Source organism: Hyperoodon ampullatus (assembly GCF_949752795.1).
Source record: "Hyperoodon ampullatus genome assembly, chromosome: 2".
NCBI lineage: Eukaryota > Metazoa > Chordata > Mammalia > Artiodactyla > Ziphiidae > Hyperoodon > Hyperoodon ampullatus.
This window is the reverse complement of record NC_136915.1, coordinates 814,406-840,438: the sequence shown is the minus strand read 5'-3', so window position 1 is coordinate 840,438 and position 26,033 is coordinate 814,406. Positions and strand designations below refer to the sequence as shown.

At 47.7% G+C, this 26,033-nt stretch overlaps 1 protein-coding gene across 1 annotated transcript in view; it reads left to right on the top strand.

Moving 5' to 3' along the window:
• Positions 1–703: 703 nt before the first annotated feature.
• GNB1 (G protein subunit beta 1) overlaps positions 704–26,033 on the top strand; it is a 92,894-nt gene continuing 67,564 nt past the window's right edge. Inside the window, exon 1 of the mRNA XM_079696813.1 lies at positions 704–838. The gene's annotated coding sequence lies outside the window, so the exon portion shown is untranslated. The remainder of the gene's footprint in view (positions 839–26,033) is intronic.

Here is a 26,033-nt window from a genome sequence, read left to right as displayed (position 1 = left end):
CCCAGCTCACACGAGCCCCACGGGCACCTCCGAGGACGGGCCCTGACCCCGGACTGCAGGGCGTCTGTTCCGCGGGCAGGCGGAAGCCGTGAGTCCCTGAGGCCGACCTGGTCCACCGTGGGTGTGGATCAGCCTGCGCTGGCATATGCATGTGTGTGTGCGGGGTGCAGAATGCAGATGTGGGGCGCAGAGTGCGTTACGGGGCGCGTGTGCTGGGCGCATGTTCGGGGTGCAGAGAGCCTTTGCCGGGCACCGGGTCCGGTGGCAGGCTCCCACCCTGCGGCCTCTACCCACGTCCACCTGGCTGGGAACCAAGCGGGTCGGCAGCAGGCAGACCCGCGCCAGCGCAGGGCCCCGCGGGCCAGCCCCTGAGGCGCGGAGCCCGGCGCGGACGAGAGGCAGGGCAGCCTTGTAGGCTCCCGGAGCGGGTCCCCGAGGGCGCGGTGCTGCCCCTTTAAGCGGCTCGCGTACGCGCGCGGGGCTGGCGCAGGGCCGAAGCGCGCGCGCGCGCTCCGGGGACTCGGTTGAGCGGTGCGTGCGCGCGCGGCGTGCGCGGTGACGCGACCGTGGGGTTTCCCGAGGCTGCGGGCAGGGGCCGCCGCGCCCATCCCGATGGCTGGAGGCGTCTGAGGGGCGGACGGAGGCGGCGGCGGCGGCGGCGGGAGCGGGCGCGGGCGCGGGAGTGGAGCAGCCGCCGCGGGACCGACAGACCGAGCCTCGCCGGCGCACCTGCCCGCAGCGCCCGCGGAGCGGCCCGAGCGCGACCATCTCCCGGAGCGGCGGCCGAGGCGGCTGAGGCGGCGGGGAGCGGGCGCGGCAGGCGGGACGCGGTGTCGAGGTGAGCGCGGCGGCCGCGGTCCCGACCGCAGCCCAGACCCCCAGCCCCGACCCTCACCCCCGCCCCTCCCCCGCCCCTCCCCATCGCCCCCAGTCGCCCGCCCCGCCCCCACCCTCCCCGCCCCCACCCGGCCTCCGGGTCTTGCCTTCCTGCCCCGCCCGGGTGGGGTCCGCGGGGCGGGGGCGGCGGGGACCCCGCGGCCTTCGGCCGGGACCGAGACCGAAGTCCCGGGCTCGGGCCTGGATTGGGTCTCCGGGGTCTGGAGTCCAGGTCCGGGGCTCTGGTCTGGGGTACCGGGTGCAGGCCTGCGGTCCGGGTCCTGGGGTCCGCGGTGGGGGCGGGGCCGGAGGCTCCGGGGTTTGGGGTCCGGGTCCGGCGCCCCGCGTCTGGGAGGTGGCCCGGAGGAGGGGCGCCGGGCGGGCCAGGGAACAAAGGCGGCCGCGGCCCTGCCCCGCGGCGGGCGGTGGGCGCCGTCCTTGGCCGCGGGAGGACGAGCTGCGGGAAAAGCGGCCTTTCGGCTGCTCGCGGGGAGGCTGGCGTCGCCGCGGCGGAGAAATGAGGAAGCGGCGCCGAGGGCGCGCGGGGCGGACAAAGCGCCCGGCGAGCGCGAGCCCCGGCCCCGCGGTCGCCGCCGGGCCCGAGCGGGGCCGTCCGAAGCCCCGGTGCGGGTGCGCAGCCTGCGGGCGGTGGCCGGGCTCCCGCGCCCCGTGCCGAATGAATGGCCCCCGGCGGGCCCGGCAAGATGGCGCGTCCGCCGCGCGGCCTTTGTCAGCCGCCGCCCGCGCCGCGGGGCTCCGGGGGCGCCGCCCGGGGGCGGGGGCGCGGCAGGGGGCGGCGGGCGAGGGTCGGTGTCGCCCTCGGCCTCGGCCGGGTGGAGGGTGCTGGAAATTTCACCCAGGGATCGCTGAGCCATCGGACTTTGTAAAATCCTCCTGTATTTTCCTTGCGAGTTGATGCTTGACTCAAGTGGTGTTTAAACATCTCTGAAGTCCTTTAAATTACCTCGTTGGCATACCCAAGTAGGTTTACCTACTTAATTCCTCTTCATGGAACCTTTTTAGTTAGGATTGTGAGTCTCACTGACTGAAGGAGAACAGCGATGTAGGGGTGTTTATTTTGGGAAAGGAAGTTGGTGGACATTTACAGTTAAAGAGTACGTTACTGAGTTTGTGCATAAATGATGTAAAAGTCGTAATCTGTAGTTCTGGTTTGGGGAGTATTAGAGCCCTTTTTTTTTTATATTTTCATTTTGTTACCTGTTTGGTAACACAGTGATCTCCAATAACGTTTAATGAGTAAGCAGTTGCTTATGAAATTATTAAGAAAATATTTAGATATTTTTCATAGTTAGCAAATAAGTGGAAGTATTAGCTTTGTGAGAAGTTCCCTTCCCTTCAGCCCCAGATACTGGATAAGGTCTAAAATCCATTGTTATCGATAAGATTTCTACCTGAGTTCTTTGTTTTCTAATTTGAAGCTCTAGTCTTTTTGGGGTGGAGGGGGTTCGTATTTCAAAGAAAGATTTCAGTTTGCGTTCTATTAAGATAGATAGGGCCTGTTCTGGATTCTTCCGGAAGGTATATATTGCAAAAAGAAAACGAACAGGCAGTTCCTTTTTTGCTTCCTTACTAATATGGGTGTGTGGCTGGGGATAGGGCTGGTGCCACCAACATGGAAACAGGTCTTAGAATCTCCAGACGGCAGAACTGGGTGGTAGCTTTTGGCTCGATTTAACTTTCTGACAGTTAGAGCTGTCAGAAATGGAGTGCAACTGGAAGGGTCAGAGGCCGACCTGGCAGGATCCCGTCGGGGAAGATTTCCGGCTGCTGTAAGGCTGGACTGCAGGGCCTCTCTCCTCCCGAGACTCCCTCTGTTATACGCCTCTGATTTCACAGGCATTGTAAGTGCCGCAGTGTTGTGTTTTCTTAGAAGGTGAGAGTTGAGGAAAGCGAAGTTAAGTTTTTTTATTGTACCTGTGGCTCGCTCCCAATTCTCCCTGCTTGGGCAGCTGGGAGAAATGGTCTCATCTTCTGTGGAAATGGTCAAGAGTGTGCTTATAGAGAATATTGTTCAGCTATGCAGTTTTGATTCAGAGTTGACACTTTCTTAAATGAACATGCCCATCAGACAAGAATATTCCTTTAGTATGATATCTGAGTTTACGACAGAGCTGTATTTACGTCATCAGGCATGTACTAAGCAGAATGTTCTTTAATGGTACCTTAATAAAGATTTCTCTTTGTTTGATGTCTTGAGTTACTTCTGTTTCAGGGGGAGTTGAAGTAAATTTCCTCAGATTTCATTTTAATCTTAGAAGAGATTTGAAAGGCTGCCAAAAGGCTGTCAAATCTTTTCCATGCTTAGTGGCTTTGATTTCAGAGCTTGGAACACCTAGGTCTTATATTGACCACATGAGAAGTGCACAGATTTTATGAGGAGTTAATTTATTTCTCAAAGTTTTGTTTCTGTTAACCTTTTATTTTGCTAAAATTTTCTGTGTCTGTTATCCTTTAGTTTGGTTGGAAAAGTTGTATTTCTACAATTAGCTTTGAGAAGGGTCTTCAGGACAGCTGTAGACTTACCTACCATCAGTTGCCTTTTTAGCCAGTACTTTAATAAATAACATTTTATTGCAGACGTGCAGTACTGGCATCAATTATAGTTTCTTCATTGGATTGCTGTTTTCTCTACCCAAAAGGTTTGGCTCATGTTGGCTTCTAAATGGGATTAAGTTCTTACTGTCTAGAGACTTTGGCTTTGGCATTAGTGGATTGGTAATAGATATTCTCAATTTTGTTATCTGGGCTTGACCATATGGCGTGCCATATTATTTTAAAACCCTTATTTAGGATGAGTCTAATAAGGCATTGAGCAAAAAGTTTTAGGATTTTTTTAACCCTGGTATAAATTCTGATCTCTCAGGTTTGCATTTCTAGATAAGAGTGGTTGGAGAATTTATGAAGCAGGTAGTTCAGTTGAGTGTTTGGTTTAGTGAACATAGAATGAGGGGATAAAAACAAATTTAAACTGGGATCAGAGAAATAATTTATAAAACCGAATGTGTAACATTACTGGAAGGAAGAAACAGTCCAAATTTTTATGGAGAGTGTGGCTGTGTTTTGAGTAATGCAACATTACACTGACTCTTCTGGAAAATGAAGAGTTCCACTTCTTTTTAGAGCTGTGAGTTTTGTTCCACAACTCTCATTTAAGAAAAACAGGCGATCTGTAGACACTTGATTTGACCCGTGGATTAGAGGAATGCTAAAAGCTTTTGAAACCTTTTAGCCCTCTTGTTCTTGTTGCAGTGCCTACCATTAGGTGCCACAGTAATTGATGGAAATTCCTACTGACTTCCAATGATAGAAAAGCTTCCCATTTTATAGTACAGTATTGCTTTCTTTGAGAAACTTGAGTATTCCCTTATTTGACTTACTAAGTTAAAATTCTGGGGGAAAAGCCATTTTTAAAAAGTTAATGATTAAAAGACCAAGTCAAGACTATCAAAAGTAATAATTCTGGGGCTTCCCTGGTGGCGCAGTGGTTGAGAGTCCGCCTGCCGATTCAGGGGACACGGGTTCGTGCCCCGGTCCGGGAGGATCCCACATGCCGCGGAGCGGCTGGGCCCGTGGGCCGTGGCCGCTGGGCCGGCGCGTCCAGAGCCTGTGCTCCACAGCGGTGAGAGGCCCGCGTACCGCAAAAAAACAAACAAACAAAAAAGTAATAATTCTGAAGAGATTATTCAGTTGCATCCATGTTGCCATTGATAAAAGGTTATGATTGAATAATTAGTTGCCCCAGGCGCTTTTTTTTGGTGGTGGTGGTGGGGGGCTTGCGGGATCTTAGTTCCCTGATCAGGGACTGAATTTGGGCCCACGGCAGTGAAAGCAGAGTCCTAACCACTGGACTGCCAGGGCATTCCTGGTCCAGGCTTAATTACTTTATCAAGGAGGGAAAGGCTGTCAGGACTAGAATACTAAGGGGATTGAATATATTCTTGTTTACTTGTGGGTAATTGTGTGTTTATACGTGTCTGCGTGTCTTCTGACTCAGTCCTGTGGCAATTGTAAAATACATTCCCCACGCGGATTACAAGTTCTCTTGACTACCTTCAAGTGTTGTAGTTGGTAAAGCTTTAAAAAATTAGGGACACTTTCTAATTAGACAAGAGAGTGTTAAAGCTTCTACAACAGGTTTCCAAAAAAAAAAATTGTCCTAGGAACTTTAAGATAATTCCTGAACTGCTGGGAGGGAAAGAAATTCACTCTTTTCTTAAAGGACTGAGACTGCCTGAGTTAGAACCCAGTTGTGTAACTGAACTTGCTGGTGTGGATGTGGGTTTGACTTCTCTGTGTCTGTTTCCGCATGTGTAAAACAGGCACACTAGAACCTCCTTCCTAGGGTGGTTGTGAGGATTGAGTGAGTTAGCATACGTGTGAAGCACTTGGAACAGTTCCTGGCCGCAGTGCTCTGTTAGAGGATCACCGTTTCTATTGCTTATGGCCTTGCTTTGTAGCAGTTGTTTTTTTTTTTTTTTTTTTTTTTTTTTTGGCACACGCGGCATGAAGGATCGTAGTTCCCTGACCAGGGATTGAAAACGCTCTCTGAGGAGTCTTAACCACTGGACCACCAGGGAAGTCCCTGTGACAGTCTTTTAAACTATGATAATGGTAGATTATAGAGAATTTAGGAAGATTCTTAACCACTGTGCACCACCAGGGAAGCCCCCATCACTTTAATTTACTACCTTACTTTCTCCCAAGTCATCTCTGACATTCTTTCTTTTCTCAAAAAGCCTTTTTTTTTTCTTAATTAAAATATAGTTGAGGGCTTCCCTGGTGCACAGTGGTTAAGAATCTTCCTGCTAATGCAGGGAACGTGGGTTTGAGCCCTGGTCTGGGAAGATCCCACATGCTGCGGAGCAACTAAACCCGTGTGCCACAGCTACTGAGCCTGCGCTCTAGAGCCCGCGAGCCACAACTGTTGAGCCCATGAGCCACAACTACTGAAGCCCGCGCACCTAGAGCCTATGCTCTGCAACAAGAGAAGCCACCCCAATGAAAAGCCTGCGCACTGCAACGAAGAGTAGCCCCCGCTCGCCGCAACTAGAGAAAGCCCACATGCAGCAATGAAGACCCAACGCAGCTAAAAACAAATAAAAAAAATAAAATAAATTTATTAAAAAATATAGTTGATGTACAGTATTATGTTAGTTTCAGGTGTACTACGTAGGGCTTTGACATTTGCATACATTATGAAATGATCACCATGATAAGTCTAGTAATTCTCTGTCCCCATTCAAAGTTATTATAATATTATTGACCGTATTTCTTTCTTTTTTTTTTTTTTTTTCTCCTGACCTCGCCACGAGGCTTGCGGGATCTTAGTTCCCTGACCACGGATCAAAACTGGTCCCCCTGCAGTGGAAGCATGGAGTCTTAACCGCTGGACTGTCAGGGAATTCCCCCTATTGACCATATTTCTTATGCTGTGTGTTATATCTCTGCGACTTATTTATTTATTTATCTTATTTTTAAAATAAATATTTTATTTATTTATTTTTGGCTAGGTTGGGTCTTTGCTGTGCGGGCTTTCTCTCTAGTTGCGGCAAGCGGGGGCTGCTCTTCGTTGCAGTGCGTGGGCTTCTCATTGCGGTGGCTGCTCTTGTGACGGAGCACGGGCTCTAGGCGCGCAGGCCTCAGTAGTTGTGGCATGCGGCTTCAGTAGTTGTGGCGCACGGGTTTAGTTGCTCTAGGGCATGTGGGATCTTCTTGGACCAGGGATCAAACAGGCGACCCCTGCATTGGCAGGCGGATTCTTAACCACTGCGCCACCAGGGAAGTCCCCTTATTTATTATATAACGAGGTTTGTACCTCTTAATCCCCTTCACCTGTTTTGTCCTCCTGCCCCTTTCTGGCTACCACCAGTTCTCTGAGTCTCATGAATAGCTATGAGTCTGTTTTCATTTTGTTCAAAAGGCTTTACCTTTATAGGACAGTTTTGATCCTATAATTCATTTTGAAACTGGTGAAATGATTCTTTATTTTTTAAAGCTCTCACTTCCACCTCCCTTTATGATGCTGAATTATTTTGGATTTCACAAAACATTCTTTGGCATCCCTTAATTTGCCAGCTAGTGACAATGAAATATTTTTCATACATTCTCAAAAGTATTATAACCAGAAATTTGTTTAACAAATGCTCATTCAGCATCTTCTCTGCTAGGTGCTGAGTCTATAAATTATAGAATGGGTGTGGCCCAGGACCTTATGTTATAGTTTAACAGGGAGGCTGACAAGCAGTTTATGTACAAATGTGAAAAACAAGGATGGTGGATCATAGGGGCAGCTAATCTAGAGTTTAGTGATGGCTTCCTAGGGAAAATGGTTTTTTTTTGGGGGGGGTGTCTTACATTCCTTTATTATATATACGCAGATCTGTTTTATGTACAATACTTGGTTCTGTCAAGTAATCTTACCAAGGTATTCTACTGGTAATCTTCCCCAAAATGGATTCAGGAAAATTAGATAATTGTGCACTTCATTACTACCCAAACGAGGGACTTCATTATTGCTTTTAGTTTTGGGGCCACACGAAGAGTTCGAAATAGACTTGGACTGGGTTAAGGCAATAAACGTGAGCTGAAAGAAAACACAGGATTCAGAACAATTAATTAGACTGTGTATTTTGCTTGCATTAGAGTCACAATGTGAACAGCATACGTTATGCACATCTCATAGCTCTTTTGTTTCAGTGCAAGGGCTTCTGAACACCTCCGTGTGCGTGACTGCTGGTGGCGGGGGAGGGAGGGAAGCAGCCTGTGTGACCTGTGGGAGACTTCCCCGAGGGCTCATTTCTTCTCAGCCTCTCCTTTCTTGGGTTCTTGTTTCAGTTTGTAATCAGCCAGGGTGACCTTGATGGCATCTTTGGCTAATATCATGGAGCAGTACAGTGTCACAGGGGGAAGGCAGAGCTCCTTGGTGATATCAGTGTTTTTTGTTTGTTTAAATGATTTAAAATTTTTTTAATATTATTTACTTATTTGGCTGCGCTTGGTCTTAGTTGCGGCATGCGGGATCTAGTTCCCTGACCAGGGATCAGACTCAGGCTCCCTGCACTGGGAGTGTGGAGTCCTAGCTGCTGGACCCCCAGGGAAGCCGCCGTGTTTTTCCTTTTTTAATATAAATTTACTTATTTTTAATTTATTTAATTTTGGCTGTGTTGGTTCTTCATTGCTGCGCGCGGGCTTTCTCTAGTTGCGGTGAGCGGGGGCTATTCTTTGTTGCGGTGCGCGGGCTTCTCGTTGGCGGTGGCTTCTCTCGTTGTGGAGCATGGGCTCTAGGCGCATGGGCTTCAGTAGTTGTGGCACGCGGGCTCAGTAGTTGTGGCTCACGGGCTCTAGAGCGCAGGCTCAGTAGTTGCAGTGTACGGGGTTAGTTGCTCCGTGGCATGTGGGATCTTCCCGGAAAAGGGCTCGAACCTGTGTCCACTGCATTGGCAGGCAGATTGTCAACCCGCTGCGCCACCAGGGAAGCCCCGCCCCCTGTGTTTTTGATGGTCGTGGCTTCCTCCACTGTCTTCCCCTTTACCCACTTGCTGGCTGACGAGCTCGAGGCAATGGCAGAACCACAGCCAAGTGTTTTAAACCTGCCGTTGACCATCTTCCTCTTTTCATCCACTTGAATCTGTAATTTCATTACATCACTGCACGCTGGAGCCCCACCAGTCTGGTTCCCACATTTTTAGGTGTTTTGTCAAGGAACCCCACTTTTTGGGGGTTTTCATAATGATCAACAACCTTGTGGTGGAGCCAAGCCAGAGCTGGCAGGCGGGTGGCAGGCGCGGGGCTGGAGCAGCAGGGCCGCCACTGTCTTGCAGGCTTGCTGGAAAATGTTTGAGACTGAAAGGGTTCTCCAGTTGGAGGCTGCCTGGCTTGTGGAGGGGAAGGAAAGAGTGTTCCAGGCTGAGGAGATGGTTGTGTGTGTTTTTCATGCAACCAGTTGGCTTCCTTCACCGTCTCCAGCACGTATAGCAGTGTAGTGCAAGATAGGTGCTCAGTAATTACTTATCGAATGAAAGAGAGCATGGGTTGTCTAGGGACAGAAGTTCCAAAGGGCTGGAGAGTGGTGAGAAATGGACACTGAGAGGTCAGAGCCTTGGTAAAGAATTTGCACTTTTACGTCGAGGGCTCTAGGAAGCCCTCAAAGGGTAAGGAGATGTACCTGATCAGGAACATCACTTGGTCTTGAACTTGGAGCGTGCTCAGAGGAAGGAGGAAGACGGGTCAGATTCCAGATGGGATGCTGTAGAGAGGAAGGGGGTCTGGGCCAGGGTAGAAAAGCTGGTAACTGGTGACTGAGATGCTTAGGTGACTGCGTGGAAGGTCAGAAGGGAGTGAGCAAGTACAGGTGTCTCTCCTGGAAGTCCGGGTGGCTGTTCTGCATTTACTGAAATGAGCAGTGGTTTGATGGGAAGACAGTGAGTGAGTCTTTGCACCTTGGGTTTGGGGACCCCAGGAGGCGTTCCCACATTCTGCATTGGAGCACACCAGCCTTTACACTTTTACTCCTTCTTGCAAAGCTCTTCTCCTGGAGGTCTGTTTGGACCGTCCGCTCCTTTCATTCAGATCTTTGTTCTGATGTCCCCTTCTTAGAGGGTGGTCTCCGCTCTCATTAATCTCTGTCTTCCCTTGCTCTGTCTTCCTAGCCTCTAGGTTGATCTGCCCACTAGTTGTAAGCTCCATGAAGACAAGCACTTTGGTTCACTACAGTATTACCAGTCTCTGAAACACTCTGAAGTGTTTGTCCAATTGTAGACTTTTGTACACGTGAATGTGGAGCTCTAGAGGAGTGGTCTGGATGAGTTATTAGTATTTAGTTGGTGGTTGAAGTCTTGGGTTTCACCATCACTTAGAGCGAGGGGTCTCGAGTACAGTCTGTAGACTCTGGGGCTCATTAGGTCCAGGCTGCTGTCATGATCATATTAAGATGTCATTTGACTTTCACTGTGTTGACATTCCCACTGATGGTACGAAGCAGTGCTGGGTGACACTGCTGGTTCTGTAGCAGAAATCAAAGCCGTGTTACCAAGCCAGTTATAGCAGTGATTGTAGTCATAGTATTCTTCACTGCTATGAATTTGTGGTTTAAAAAAGAAAAATCCAGTTTAGTCTAATGCCCTTGATGAAGCAATCAAAATTAATTTTGTTAAACTTCAACCTGAGTATCCATCTTTTTACTGGCCTATGTGACAAAATGGGAAGTTGGCATAAAGCACTGACGCACCTTAGCAGGTGAGAGCGGTCTTCTGGACAAGCAACCCTGCGATCGCTTGAGTTGAAAGAACAGCTGACAAAAAATGATGGCTGTTTAGACAGGGGAATTTGGCAGATATTTTCATAAAAACGAACGAAGTGAACCAGATACTTCAAGGAAAATAACTGACAGTATTGTTGGCAGTGATAAAATTTGAGCTTTCAAATGGAAATTTGAATTTTGGAAAACTTGATTCTGCTACCATGAGCTTGACAGCTTCCCAGTACTTAAAGACTTTTTTTTTGCAAGATAGGAGGTGATGCTAACGAAATGTTTCTTTTTTTAATGTTATATAATAAAACGTGTCAACATTTGGAAGATCTGCTTAACTCAGTGAGCTGATATTTTCCAAATGGCCTGTGCTTGATGCTACTAACTCACAGATGGGTAGAAGATCCATTCAAAGCACAAGAATGGAGTGAAGCCCCTGGTGTTTGATGTAACAGTATGAAAAGTTAATTGACATAGTTTCAGATTCCACATCAGAACTACCCTTTTTTTATATATAAATTTATTTATTTTTGGCTGCATTGGGTCTTCTTTGCTGTGCACGGGCTTTTCTCTAGTTGCGGCGAGCGGGGGCTGCTCGTTGGCAGTGCGCAGGCCTCTCATTGAGGTGGCTTCTCTTGCTGCGGAGCATGGGCTCTAGGCACGCAGGCTTCAGTAGTTGTGGCTCACGGGCTTAGTTGCTCTGTGGCATGTGGGATCTTCCTGGACCAGGGCTTGAACCCGTATCCCCTGCATTGGCAGGCAGATAACCTCTGCGCCACCAGGGAAGCCCAGAACGACCCTTTAAGAAACTTACCACTTGTCAAGTTTTGATGTAGTATCAAAAAAGACTGTCTATATTTATTTGAAAAGGCTGTTACAGTACTCCTCTCTTTTCTTTTTTATAAATTTATTTATTTTTTTTGCTGCGTTGTGTCTTCGTTTCTGCGCACAGACTTTCTCTAGTTGCTGAGCGGGGGCTACTCTTCGTTGTGGTGCGCGGGCTTCTCATTGCAGTGGCTTCTCTTTGTTTCGGAGCACGGGCTGTAGGTGCCCGGGCTCAGTAGTTGTGGCTCATGGGATTAATTTCTCTGCGGCATGTCGGATCTTCCCAAACCAGGGCTTGAACCCGTGTCCCCTGCGCTGGTAGGTGGATTCTTAACCACTGCGCCACCAGGGAAGCCCTACTCCTCCCTTTTCCAACTACGTATCTGTGAGGCTGAATTGTCCTCATCTCCTTCAACCAAAACAAGATATTGTACTAGGTTGAGTGCAGAAGCAGATGTGAGAATCTAGCTCTCTCTACTTGAGGCAGGCATTAAAGAGGTGTGCTAAAATGTATAATATTGCTGCTCTTCTCACTAAGTTATTTTTCTAGTTATTTCTTTTTTTTAAATTAAAAATATATATATTTATTTATTTATTTGGCTGTGCTGGGTTTTAGTTGTGGTACACGGGATCTTTGTTGTGGCATGCAGGCTCTTAGTTGTGGAATGCGGGATCTAGTTCTCTGACCAGGGATCGAACCCAGGCCCCCTGCATTGGGAGCGCAGAGTCTTAGGCACTGGACCACCAGGGAAGTCCCTCTAGTTATTTTTTGTAAAAATATTATTTATGGTAATATGTAATAGGCTTATTAAACATTTTTTTAAAGTCTCTGCTTTAGTTTCTAATGTAGTAAATATCCATTGATATAACCCACATAAACAAAAGCCCCTGGGATCCTCAGTAATTAAGAGTGTAAGGGAAGCCTGAGACCAAGCCTCTGAGCAGCAGTGATTTGGAGAGCAGTGCGGTGGTTAAACTGGCCGGGGCACGTCAAGGGCTTTAGCCCCAGGTGCCTGCAGGGACCAGAGAGGTCCTCCGCTGGAGACAGGTAACCTGTCCTGATGTGTCGTTATAGGTGTAGAACTGTGCCTTTTCCTGGGGAGAACCACCACCCAGAGATTCTCTAAAGGTTGAAGACCCTTTGGTGTAGCTTGGGTGTTGAGGGATGGCAGAGGAAAAGCAGCTTGTAGGAGTGGTCAGAAGTTGGAAGAACATCAGAGCAGAGTCAGTGCTTAAGAGAATCTCTGAGAGGGAAGGGAATGGTCAAAGGCAGATTTGGTTGGGATTCAGTGGTCAGGACTCCCCAGGGCCGATGAGTGGCAGTGGGTTGTGGGGAGGCTCTGAAGGAAAAGAGTGGAGAGGCATGTGGGATTGAGGGAGGGCTCTGTTCCCGCCTTCTTTTTTTTGTTTGTTTGTGGCCGTCCTGCACGGCATGTGGTTTCTTAGTTCCCCCAACCAGGTTCGAACCTGTGCCCCCTGCAGTGGAAGCGCAGAATCTTAACCGCTGGACCTCTAGGGAAGTCCCTGTTCTGCCTTTATTTTATTTTATTTATTTATTTTAAAAATAAAATTTATTTATTTATTTTTGGCTGCGTTGGGTCTTCGTTGGTGCGTGCAGGCTTTTCTCTAGTTGCGGCGAGCGTGAGCTGCTCTTCGTTACGGTGCCGCGGGCTTCTCATTGTGATGGCTTCTCTTGTTGCGGAGCACGGGCTCTAGGTGCGTGGGCTTCAGTAGTTGTGGCACACAGGCTCAGTAGTTGTGGTTCACGGGCTCTAGAGCGCAGGCTCAGTAGTTGTGGCGCACGGGCTTAGTTGCTCCGCGGCATATGGGATCTTCCTGGACCAGGGCTGGAACCCCTGTCCCCTGCATTGGCAGGAGGATTCTTAACTACTGCGTCACCAGGGAAGTCCCCTGCCTTGATTTTAGTTGGAGTAGCTTGAGCATTGTCAGGTGCTGAGAGGAAGGAGCACCTGTAAACAAGGGGAGGGAGAGTGTCAGTGAAATGCACATTCAAGGCTGAGCAGTACCAGCCGGCAGCTGGTGATGGGGCAGTGATGAGAGACGCCCACCCCCCTCTGGTGAGAGGAACGTCATCTGTCCGATGGCGGGTGGAAAAGGTTGTGCTGAAAGAGAGATCAGGGCAGGGCCATAGAGATGGCTGATTTCATTTTAAAAGGGTGGTGGAAACACCTGAACTCGAGAGCAAGGGGAGGTGAGGGGATGAGGCCGGCAGATGCCTGGGCAGAGGGAGAAGCCCCGAGACAGGACCGGCCGAGGAACTGAAATAAGAGGGCTTGGGAATTGGAGGACGGCATAGAAGGACCGTGGCCCTTCCGTCTTCCACCTGCAGTTCTCTTGGCAGTAGATGAACTTTCATTTTGCAGATGACCCCAGTGCTGTCAGCTCGGCCTTATTAGGTGCCTACTATGCTAGCTAGGCACCATGCTAAGAACTTGACGGTATTACTGTTTGATCGTCTAATCAGCTCTGAGCCAGATCCTGTGAATAGCCCCATTTCATAGGTGGCTAAACCTATGGGGAGATTAGGTAATTGGCCAGAGTCACAGCCAGGAATCTGTGGAACTCATGTTTGAACGTCAGTTGTTTGCCTCTAGAGCCCGTGCTCTTAATTATTACCCCATGGACCATCTAGTTTGAGCTCCTCTCCCCGACTCTTTCATCTCAGAGGACTTCTGTGTCTGCATCCGCCTCCTTCATATATTATTAAAGGGAAGATTCTTCCACTTGAGAACATACTCACCAACAGTTTTATCTTTAGTTTCTTCTTCAGGGGCTCCTTCTAGTCTGTCTTCAAACGTGACTAATAAGTCTTATGTAACTTAATCTCCCAGTTAATCTTGGTATCCTTTTGAGCCACTATTCTTATTTTTCTCCGTTTAAAATTAAACTCCCTGGACAGGAGATCTGTCTTCACTGCCTCAGTTCCTCCATCTGTCCTGTCCTCATTCTTTTTTTTTTTTTTTTTTTTAATATTTATTTATTTATTTTTGGCTGCATCAGTCTTAGTTGTGGCGTGTGGGCTCTTCGTTTTGGTGCGGGCTTAGTTGTCCCGCAGCGTGTGGGATCTCAGTTCCCCGACCAGGGTTCGAACCTGCGTCCCCTGCATTGAAAGGTGGATTCTTAACTGCTGGACCACAGGGAAGTCCCCCTGTCCTTATTCTTTGAGGGCCTTGTTCCTGTTCCTCCTAAGTTATCACTGTTATTGTTTTCATAAAGATGTCCTTTTCAGTAAGTCCATTTTACTGTCCCCAGTTTTTATCTTTAACTTTTGTACTTTAATAATAAAAGTGTTTGTTTATTGTACAAAATTAGGATTATAAAAATGAAGGGGAGAGGACTTCTCTGGTGGTCCAGTGGTTAAGAATCCGCCTTCCAGTGCAGGGGACATGGGTTCGATCCCTGGTTGGTGAGTGAAGATCCCACATGCTGCAGGGCAGCTAAGCCTACGAGCTACAACTACTGAGCCTGCGTGCCCTAGAGCCTGCGTGCCCTAGAGCCTGCGTGCTGCAACTAACGAGCCCACATTCTGCAACTGCTGAAGCCCATGCGCTCTAGGGCCCGCGTGCTGCAACTGCTGAGCCCGTGAGCCACACTTGCTGAGCCCATGTGCCACAACTACTGAAGCCCGCGTGCCTAGAACCCGTGGTCCGCAACAAAAGAAGCCACCACTTGCTGCAACTAGAGAAAGCCCGCGTGCAGCAACGAAGACCCAATGCAGCCAAAAAAAACAAAAACAAAAAAATAAAAATGAGGGGTAAAGTCTATAATTTACTTATCTGGAAATAACCTATAATATTATGTTGTTGTATTTTCATTTAGTTTTGTTGCTCATGCACATGTATTCAGAGATTCCTCCACCCCCCCAGATTAGAGATCACACTGTATGTGTAGATTTTTAAATTCTACTTTTTCTACTTTGTTACACATTATGTTTACATCTTTGAAAACATGACCAGTAACTACATAACAGTTGATGGTGTTCCTTCCTGCATGGCTTCTCCGTGCCCATGTGCTGGACGTCCTGGCTCTGCAGTCTGAGCTTTGAGGCTGTGAGCAAGTTGTGTAACTCTTCTCTCAGTTTTCCTGTCTCCTGGGCTGGTGGTGAGGATGAAACGAGATGGTGCAAATGGAACACTTACCCCCGTGCTTAGAGTGGCGCAAGCACTGACGTATTTGCTTCCGTTACCACCCCTGCCTGTGACCTTTGCCTCCTTTGCCTTCCTCCTTTCCTCACACGCTTCTCCAAGCCGATCCCTGCTCTTCATTTCTGTCTTTGTGGTTGCTCTCTCACTTAAGGTTTTCAGGGGTTCATCTGTGTGGCCCTTAAATGTTACTCTTAGTTTCCTGGGGCTGCAGTAACAAATTACCACAAAAGGAGTGGCTAAAACAGCAGAAATTTATTCTCTCATAATTCTGGAGGCTGGAAGTCTAAAATCAAGGTTTTGACAGGGCAGCTCCCTCTGATACCTCTTTCTGGCTTCGGGTAGTTGCTGGCAATCCGGTTTCTGCCTGTTTCATGTGGCCTTCTCTCTGTGTCTGTCTCTGCTCTTATAAGAACACCAGTCATTGGATGAGGGCCTAATCCATTGTGACCTCATTTTGAGTTAAAACTAATTATACCTGCAAAGACCTTTTTTCCAAATAAAGTCACATTTACAGGTTCCAGGTGACAAGAATATTCGAGGGACACTTTTCAACCCACTACAGTTACCTAGAGCTTCCTCCTGGGCCCTGTTTTCGTTGTGTTCCTAGCTCCCTGTCTCCCATGTCTTTACCTTCTTTTCATGGCCGAGCTTGTAAAAGGAAGTCTCAGTTGCAGGTTGAAGGAAACAATAGAGAGAACTTAGGTAGAAAAGGAAAATATCTGATGAGGATTCTGGATGTCTCACAGAACCAAAGCTCAGGCATAGAGCTGGGCTTTTTGGGTCAGCGTGGGGTCAGAGGATGGAGAAACCCTTCAGGAGTCTCTGCCCATCTCATTTCCATTCTCCTTGTCTGTAAGTGCCTCGATGTTTCTGCTTGCAAAGTAAAAAAGCTCCCTGAAATGGTCATTTTTCTCTGTTCTCATCATATTTTGCCTCTTGGCATTGAACTCACTTGACCACCACCTCTTTGAAACACACTCTTCTCTTAGTTCCTGGTTCTCCTTCTGCCGCTTTGTCCTTTTTGGTTTCCTTCCAAGGTTCCTCTTTTGCCTGCCCTGCCTGCCTTCAGTTGTCTGGTGTTTCTCCATCTTGAGTCCAGGATTCTCTCTGTTCTTGGGCTCTCCTTAGGTGATCGTGGCTGTTCCCATCTGCTCTTGTCTGTTTTAAATGCTGTTTACTGATAGTTTTGAAGACTCAAATTTATATCTCTACTGCAGCCTTTCTGATCTCCAGACTCGTCTATCTTCGTGTCCACCTGACATCTCCTTCCTTTTGCAGTTTTCACTGATGAGTCCTTGATCCTTTAGGTCTCAGCCTGAGTGTCACCTCAAAGAGGCTTTTTCTGGCCACCACTGTTGCTCTTGATCACGTTGATTGACCACAGTTACTGCTTCATGGTGTTCCCCTCAAATTGTGTTTGCAGAGTTGTGAGGCTGTGTCTCTCACTCTCCCAACTAGCACAGGCTGGAAGTAGAGGGCATGCCAGTTGGGCTCCTCATGTGGGCAGGGTTAGTTCTTGAACCTGACTGAGTCAGACCCCCTGAAAGTGTCTGTCGGTTCATCTGTAAGCCTGAGACTCAGGTGGTTTAGAGGAATGTCCCAAGCGAACGTGATACACAGTTAGGTTTGGGGCGGTTTGGGGACAGTGGCCTGTGAAACCACTTAACGAGGGCTTAACGTCTAGGTGGTTTTCCGGAGAATGGATAGGAGGGTTATTGGAAAGGCTTGAGATTGCTTAACCACTGTTGGGGTGTGGGTTTGGGGATGGCTGCCGTAGACCCAGAGAGATGAGAAGGGAAGAGGGCAGGGAGCTTTTCCTGGGAATCGATGCCCTCAGAGCAGGGAGAATCTCAGTGCCTAACACTGATTGGCAAGGCATTTAAAATGTGCTTTTTGAATCAGTAACACACCATCATGTCCTCTTTACATTTTCTTAAAATATGGGAACTGACCGCACACATTTCCCATAATTTAAAACTTGACATATTCAGGAAAATGCTAAGCTGCTGAGTAGTGTGCTACACTTTAGCTATGAAAGAAGAGCTTTAAAACAGCAGCTCTTCTAGTTTAAACGTTTGTTCACAGATTTAGATAATGCTAGCTTAAAAAAAGAAAACGTTCTGAAATTGTTGGGCTCTGTCTTCCTGGGTCTGTGGAGCCCACTCAGCAGCTAGCCACTCAGCAGCTAGGGTTTGAGTGTCTCGGGGGCCAGGACAGGCCCAGTGCTGGAAGGACCCTCTAGGCAATTTTTGTTTTTTGCAGCTGTCTTTTTTCTTTTGTGGAAACAGAAGAATGACATCCTTGAGGGTAATTTTTGCAGGAATAGGTTATAATAGCAATAGAGGCTATTGCTAATGTCCATTCCACTAACTGACCTTTGGGTACCAGTGAGGAGGGAAAGGACATATGGATCAACCCAGATCAGATGTGAAGGAGGAGACAGCACAAAGAACGCCCCCCAAAGCAGTGGCTCCTTCCTTCCGTCGTGGAAGTGCCAAGCCCCTGGGAGGCGCAGGCAGCATTCTCCCCTTGCTTTTGGTCTCCATTGTTGCTTGTCTGCAGACATCTGTAGTTAGTCGTCACAATGTGTGGTGTGCTACAGGGATGCTGCTTAACAGCCAAGGGTGAGCCAGCCCAAGACATCACCGGTCCAAGGCTGAGAGCTCTGACTTAAACTAACATGCATCCTGCAGTTAAACAAACGTGCGCATGGCCTTGCATCAGTTACCTGTTGGTGCATAACAAACTGCCCCCCAAACGTAACGAGTTCCAGCAGTAACTGTGTGTTCACCATTGGGAGTTGGGCTCTGTTGGGGGGGTGGGCTCTGCCCACTAATGCGTCTGCAGTCCGTTGGCCCTTCTGGGAAGGCCTTGCCTGCGTGGACTTCTCGCCAGGCTGCACCTCTGTTCTCCATGTGACCTCTCCAGCAGGCCAGCTCAGGCCTCTCAGGGTAGCCGAGTGGTAAGAGGGCGGGAGCAGAAGTTGCTAGGCTTCTTGAGGCCATACGTAGAAGTCACACAGTGTCACCTTTGTTACATTCTGTTGGTCAGAGCAAGTTATGAGGCCTAGTCCAGACTGGAAGTGTAGAGAAATAGTGAACCTGGTTCTTACAGGAGGAGCTGCAAAGAATCTGTGGCCATTTCTTAAATCTCTCAAGACCTCTCTGTAACATGACATTTAGAATTGCCTGCTTTAGGATGTCCAGTTAATACTAAGATTTCTGTGGGATGGATTCCAGAAGTGAACTGCTTAAAGGCATCAATTTATTTAACAGACATTTGCCATGTACTTACTTCTAGCAAGACACTGTGATTGGTGATGTGCAAGTACTGGGAAATAGCTTCTAGTCTTTTCTTCTTTTGGGGAAGACTGTGAACTAGCGAATAAGCAAGTTTCAGACCTGTGGTGAGTGCTGCAAGATCCAGAGTGGAGAGAGGGCCCTTGGCTTTAGGTTACTTGGGGAAGGCCGTTCTGAGCAGCTGGCACCTGAAGGAGGAGAAGCCAGGTAGGAGCGTAGCCTGGTCACTTCACGTGCAGAGAAGAGCAACTGCAAAGGCCCTGAGGGTGGGGAGAGGCCAGCGCGGCTGAAGCTTTGTGCCCCGGGAGCAAGGCGGTGGAAGTCAGTGTCGGAGAGGAAGCTGGCCTTGGCCTCCTGGCCCAGTTTGCCAGGACAGTGTCAGCTTCACCCGGTGAGCCGGGATTCTGTGAGGGGAGTGCCCTCTTTGACTATTAGACGTGCCCTGGTGGACAGTGCATTTTATGGTCACTCTGATGTGGAAGAAAGTTTGGGTCTTTCCCTCGGTGCGGTGGACGCCACTGCACAGTTCTAAGCAGGAAGTGACCAGATGTGAATTCTAAAAGGTTGTTCAGTTGCCGAAGGAAGAATGGATTGTTGGGGTGAAAATAGAAACAAAGATCATTTAAAGGATACTGTTGATGAGAGACGATGTGGTTTGGCTAAGGATGGGGGCTGAGGAAATGGGAGTAAGTGGACAGACTCATATCTGCTCTGGAGGTTGAGCCAGCCACGGTGCTGATGATCTAGGACGATTCTTTTTTTTATTTTGGCTGTGCCTGGCAGCATGTGGGATCTTAGTTCCCCAGCCAGGGATCGAACCTGTGCCCCATGCAATGGCAGCACAGAGCCCTTAGCCAGTGGACCACCAGGGAATTCCCCTAGGACAGTTCTTAGGTGGTTGCTTTGCAAACTTAGGGGCCGATGATGGTCGGGCACTGAGATGAGGCCAGATGGGTGGCTCAGGTTTGTTGACTGTCCAGTGGGGACGAGAGAGCTATCCTTGGAACATTTGAAGTTAAAAATGGACATAGAAAACCAAGTGCAAGTGTTGGCTCGTAAGTATGTTGGCCTGGAGTTCAGTGTGGAAGTCATAGGTAATAATTTCAGTTCTTGTGAATGATGCTCTCACCTGCGCCTGGGAGGTAGGGAGAGGAGGCAGCGGGATGCCCAGCCAGTGAGGGAAGGAGAGGGCAGCCCTTCCTCAGTCAGGAGGGTGGGGACCCCCGCATAGAGTGCTGTTGAGGGGTCAGGTGAAAGGGGTCCCTCAGATTTAGGGACTGTAGGTGCTGGGTGGTGGGCAGTGAAAGATTGCGGGGAGTTAAAACATGGGAGTTGAGGAAGGGGAGACCACCTGTGTAGATGTGGCTTCAGGAAGTTTTGCTGTGGGAGGAGGGGGGCAAGGAAAGGGCTCTGTAGTTGGTGGGTGATGTGGGGAACCGTGGAGTGGTCTGTTTTTAAATAGGGAGCTCCTAAACCCGGGTGTTTATTTGGGTGCATCCAGAACTCGGACTGTGTGAATGAATCCCCTGGGATCTTATTAGCTGCAGATCCTAATTCAGTCTGCGGCCAAGTGAGTGAGCTTTCCTAACAAGCTCCCAGGTGCCTCTGGCGTTGCTGGTCCCTGGACCACACACGGAGAAGCAAGCACAATTGATGTTGTTAGAAACTAGCTGGTAGAGGGAATTGATGCAGTAACAGAAGGCTAAACGCCTTAAGAAAAGCTGGGGGGGGGGGGCGGCGGTTCTTATCTGTCTCATCACTGGTGCCAGCTGTTTGTATTGGCCTGTCATTTCAGCTGGTCTCATGGCTTCAAAGTTTGTCCTAATGGGTATGCTACTCCCTCCAGCCGAGCAAGTTAGCTGTGACATGGGATGTGTGATAGACCTATTTTCATTAACTCTTTTTTTTTAAACGTTTTGATTGGTGTATAATTGCTTTACAATGGTGTGTTAGTTTCTGCTTTATAACAAAGTGAATCAGCTATACATATACATATATCCTCATGTCTCCTCCCTCTCGTTAACTCTTGTGAGGTTAAACAGCAGTTTTAATTAGCATAGAATTTAATTTGTTTTATGTCAGAAAAATGGGTTGAACTAATTAGCTTTTAGCAAACAATACCTTACTGTCATTTCAGCAACTCTCCTATACATAACAGGCTGCATAAAGTGCCTGCTAAATGAGCTCAGAATTTTAAGGTTTGGAAGAGACAAAATGAGATCAAGAAAGATGGCTTTGATTGGGAGCGGGAGGGATTAAATTTCAAACAAAACAAAAGATTGTTTTTTCATCCAAGACGTGTAACGAGGGCTTCCCTGGTGGCGCAGTGGTTGAGTCCGCCTGCCGGTGCAGGGGACACGGGTTCGTGCCCCGGACAGGGAGGATCCCACATGCCGCGGAGCGGCTGGGCCCGTGAGCATTGGCCACTGAGCCTGCGCGTCCGGAGCCTGTGCTCCGCAACGGGAGAGGCCACAACGGTGAGAGGCCTGTGTACCGCAAAAGAAAAAAAAAAGACATGTAACGAAGCCGCATTACAAGTGGGTGCAGGCTAACGTAGGTGTTCCCTGATAAATGGAATATAAGTAGCTCTGAAGCTTTTTACATACTGGCCTGTTATAAACTTTGGGGTGTTCTTGGGGAGAGAGTTTGAGGGTAACTGGGGCATCTGGCAGGAGAGGCTGAGAGGAGGAGCCAGGCACTTGGTGAATAATGGTGATTGGACAGGCAGGTTTCTCTCACTGCCACCCCCTTGTCTTTCCTGCGTATTATTCCTGTGGCTGAGCTGGCTGAGATTCCGGGGCAAGGAAGCAGGGACCTCCGAAGGCTCCAGCTCCAGGTGCACCTGTGCTGCTGCTCCTGCCCTCCTGTGCCCTCATCCTACCTCAGAGACACCAGGGGAGAAAGACCAGGGCCACAACCCATGCCTGCAGTTAAGCTCTTTGTCCTGAATGCTTGGGTGAAATAAACTTTACGGTTGCTTTAGATTGAGAGTCTGTTTTTAGTGTTATTGCGGAGGTCAGTAATTTGAGCCATGCTAAGGTAATGAATGGTCAGAAAAGTCAAAGAGCAGAGGTTCGTGACAAGAACCATGGGTCTTACAGAAGCTTTTTTTTTGTAAATAACTTACTCCTTTATGGAAACTAACTTTAGAAATAATTATTTTGAGTTCTTAGGCAAATTGACCAAGGTCATTTTTTTAATGATTGTTAGGCCTAAAGCTCTTCTCTCTTTTCATAAAGAGAAAAACATGTTTAAGTCAGCTATAAGACCTAACTTAGGTGCATTATTGAAGAGATAAAAGAGAATTTGAATAGACCTGAACACAGAATTTGAATGCAGTTCTTCTGTATGCACATGCTGGGATATTTTTAAATTGTCATCTAATTTGGACAAATAAATATTTGAGAAGAATCGGTTCTATAAAAGAAAGATGAGGGGAAAGTGTTCTATTAGATATAAACAGGAAAGTTCTATAAAGCATAGGTAGGTAGAACAAAGTAGTCTAGATAATGATCTATAAATTTATGGGAATTTACTTCTTGATTAGTGTAGCATTTTATTTTTTTATTATTATTATTTTTAATTTATTTATTTTGTTTATTTTTGGCTGTGTTGGGTCTTCGTTGCTGCGCACAGGCTTTCTCTAGTTGCGGCGAGCAGGGGCTACTCTTTGTTGAGGTGCACGGACTTCTCATTGCGGTGGCTTCTCTTGTAGAGCACGGGCTCTAGGTCCGTGGGCTTAAGTAGTTGCAGCATGTGGGCTCAGTAGCTCTGACGCATGGGCTTAGTTGCTCTGCGGCATGTGAGAGCTTCCCGGACCAGGGCCCGAACCCGTGTCCCCTGCATTGGTAGGCGGATTCTCAACCACTGCACCACCACCAGGGAAGCCCCTAGTGTAGCATTTTAAATCAGTTGGGAATGGGTGGTTTGTAATGTAACAGATGTTGGATCAACTGGCAGTCTTTTGGAAAAAATTAAGTGGACAACTCTACATTCCACAACACATAGAGATTCTGGCTGGATTAAAGACTTAAATGTAAAAATTAAAACATGGAAATATTAGAAAAATATTGTGAGAAATATTTTTTAACCTTTGAGGTGGGGTGTTTGGGGAAAGGGTTTCTTAGCATGACACTAAGGTCATAAGCCATAAAAAGATTATCTGTTTGAATACTCAGAACATACCTACAGCAAAAGATACCTGATAGAGGAATTTTGTTTTTTTGACCTCGCCAACATGACATTTAGGATCTTAGCTCCCTGACCAGGGATCAAACCTGCACCCCCTGCAGTGGAATCAGGGCATCTTAACCACTGGACCACCAGGGAAGTCCTGATGATAGGGAACTTTGAACTGTAGTTCAAAGACAAGCAAGTTGGAGAAAATATTAGATATGCGTATATATATATATGTATATATAAAAGATAAGAGGTTAATATCTTTAGTATAAAAGGACATTTCCAAACTAAATCGTTCAGCAAGTTTATTTTTAGAAATTTATTCATGGAGGAAAAAAGTAAGAGAATCCTTGTTACAACATTCGTTATAAAAACAAAATAGTAAAAACAGGGCTTCCCTGGTGGCGCAGTGGTTGAGAGTCCGCCTGCCGATGCAGGGGACGCGGTTTCGTGCCCCGGCCCGGGAAGATCCCACGTGCCGCGGAGCGGATGGGCCCGTGAGCCATGGCTGCTGAGCCTGCGCGTCCGGAGCCTGTGCTCCGCAACAGGAGAGGCCACAACAGTGAGAGAGGCCCGCGTACCGCAAAAAAAAAAAAAAAAAAAAAGAAACCTTCACCTAGAATTTTTGGTAAGAAAGCAAAAAATTGTCGGTAGTTACTAGAATATAAGTTCCATGAGGGCAGAGATCTTTTTTTTTTAATACACGTAGGTAGTTTTTATTTAAATATAAATGGCATTATACTTTATGTACTTTTTTGTTTTTTTTGGCTGTACGCGGGCCTCTCACTGTTGTGGCCTCTCCCGTTGCGGAGCACAGGCTCCGGACGCGCAGGCTCAGCGGCCATGGCTCACGGGCCCAGCCGCTCCGCGGCACGTGGGATCTTCCCGGACTGAGGCACGAACCCGTGTCCCCTGCATCGGCAGGCGGACTCTCAACCACTGCGCCACCAGGGAAGCCCTACTTTATGTACTTTTATGTACCTTAACGTATTTTGAGTATATTTCCAGAGGGCAAAAAGATCTTTATCTTTTTTATTCCCTAATATCTCCTCAAACAGTGCCTGGAATGTAGTACATCTCAAAAAATATTTGTGGAATGAACCAGTGGATGAATCTAAATGCCCATCAGTGGGAATTTATTAAATTAAGGTACATGCAGAATACTGCGAAGCTGTTAAAAAAATTTAAGGTAGCCCTATTTCATTGTCCTGAGGAGATGACCACAGTGCAACAGATAAAGTCTGGAAGAAATATACACCCCTGGGCATCCCTGTGAAACAGATGTTATTTCTTGGGGGTAGATGGGGACAAGGAACATGCTGTACAGTAAGATAATGTTTTATCTGTATTTTTTGTGGAAATATACCAAGATCATTATAATTAGGAAAAAGGTATTTTCATTTTGGAAGAAATGTTAAAGCAAATTATTTATATTTGAAAGTTTTAGAAGCTCTCTCAAAGTTAGCATGACTGAAATGAGAATATTACAGAAATTTCATAGTTTTAGTTTGTTTGCCTTTAGTTTTTTCATTGAGGTATAATTGACTAAGTTTGCCTTTGAAGTAAAAGAGTTTTATTGGTGCTGTAGTCTGCTCTTTTGTAGCTTTTTGGGGGGCAGGGTGGCACACCGCGCAGCTTGCAGGATCTTAGTTCCCCACCAGCGATTGAATCCTGAGCCACGGCAGTGAGAGTGTGAAGTCCTAACCACTGGACCGCCAGGGAAGTCCCTTGTAGCATCTTATATTCCTGTTTTCTTCTGTATCCTTTCACTGGTTTTTGTGTAAGAATGGATGCTGTGGATCCTGTTACTATTGACATAACAACTACAGTCTATTGGTTTTTAATAACAGCACTTTTCAGTAATGTTAGATAGTAACACTCTCCAGGAAATCTGCATGGGCCACAGAGACCGAGTGAAGTGTAGTTGGTCAGGTTCCCTATAGCTGTATCGACTTTAAGTCACGTGAAAGAAGAAAGAGACACAACGGGCACCTGTAATGAGCCTCCAGGACTCAGTGGGGACTGTCAGCTGAAATGGAGCCTCCTGGCTAATAGTGTAAATTGTAAGAGGTAGAATTCTACTTTAGGTGGACATTTGTGGGGGGAAAATCTTTTGTATAATGGGTTTTTCACAGTTAATTGGCAAGATTACATAGTTTGATTTAAAGACTCAAAAGCTCATTTCCTGGAGTGCAGGAGTGCCAGGTGTCTCGGAAGTGTACGTGCACTCTTCAGACCAGCAGAAGCTGCCGCAGAGCAGTTAGGGGCATACTTGGTAGGCAGGGGAGGCCGGCTTGTAATAATATTGGGGGTCAGGTGTTGGTCTGAGACTGAGATTTACAGGCTGTTTTCCCAGATAGTAGTTGCCAGGCACCGTCCTATGAGCCAGAGGTTGGCAAACTATGGCCTGCTGTCTCTTTGTGTGTGTTCCACGAGCTAAGAATGGTTTTCACCTTTTTAAATGGTTGAAAAATCAAAAGGAGACTATTTGTGGCATGGAAAGGTGAAACGAAATTCAAGTTGTGTCCGTAGACATTTTTATTGGAGGGCCCACGTCTGTTCTTCTGCATGTCATCTGTGGCTGATTTTGTGATGGCAGAATCCACACTGGAATCGAGAGCGTGTGCTGTCTGGGCCTCTGCAGAAAACCATTGCCACCCCTGCTCCGAGCTCTTGGCCAGCGTGGCATCCTCCGCCCCCTCACCAGCAGAGCAGCAGGCCTGAGGGTTCAGCAGTTTACCTGAGGTCACAGAGCTGGACCCAAACACACCTTTCTGATCCCAGGTCCTTTGGTTTTAACTGCTGTGCAACACGGCCTCCACAGAAAAAATGTTCTGTGTTTGGTTTCCTTTACAATTTTCTGTTGACAATTATGTGCTAACATATACTAAGCTAATGGGACATTCTATACACACGAAGAATAGATAGGTTTTCTAAGTTTTTCCACATTAAATTTCCTTTGGAATCTTAACTGTCATGCTTGAAATTTGAATGTCCATGTACTAGAAGTACTTGGCAAGGAGAATTCCTCTGTGGAAGTTGTGCTGATGAGGGTCTAAAAATAAGTTCTTTGAGGGTAAGGAGTAGGTTCTTTGGGTTTATTTTTAAATTCTCTTGTAGTTAACAGGATAGCGATGTGTGAAAGATATCGGGACTTAAGCACTATGGATCTAGTCATAAAAAAGGCATTTAGGGGCTTCCCTGGTGGCGCAGTGGTTGAGAGTCCTCCTGCTGATGCAGGGGACACGGGTTCGTGCCCCGGTCCGGGAAGATCCCACATGCCACGGAGCGGCTAGGCCCGTGAGCCATGGCCGCTGAGCCTGTGCGTCCGGAGCCTGTGCTCCGCAATGGGAGAAGCCACAACAGTGAGAGACCCGCGTACCGCAAAAAAAAAAAAAAAGCCTTTAGGTCTCATCAGTA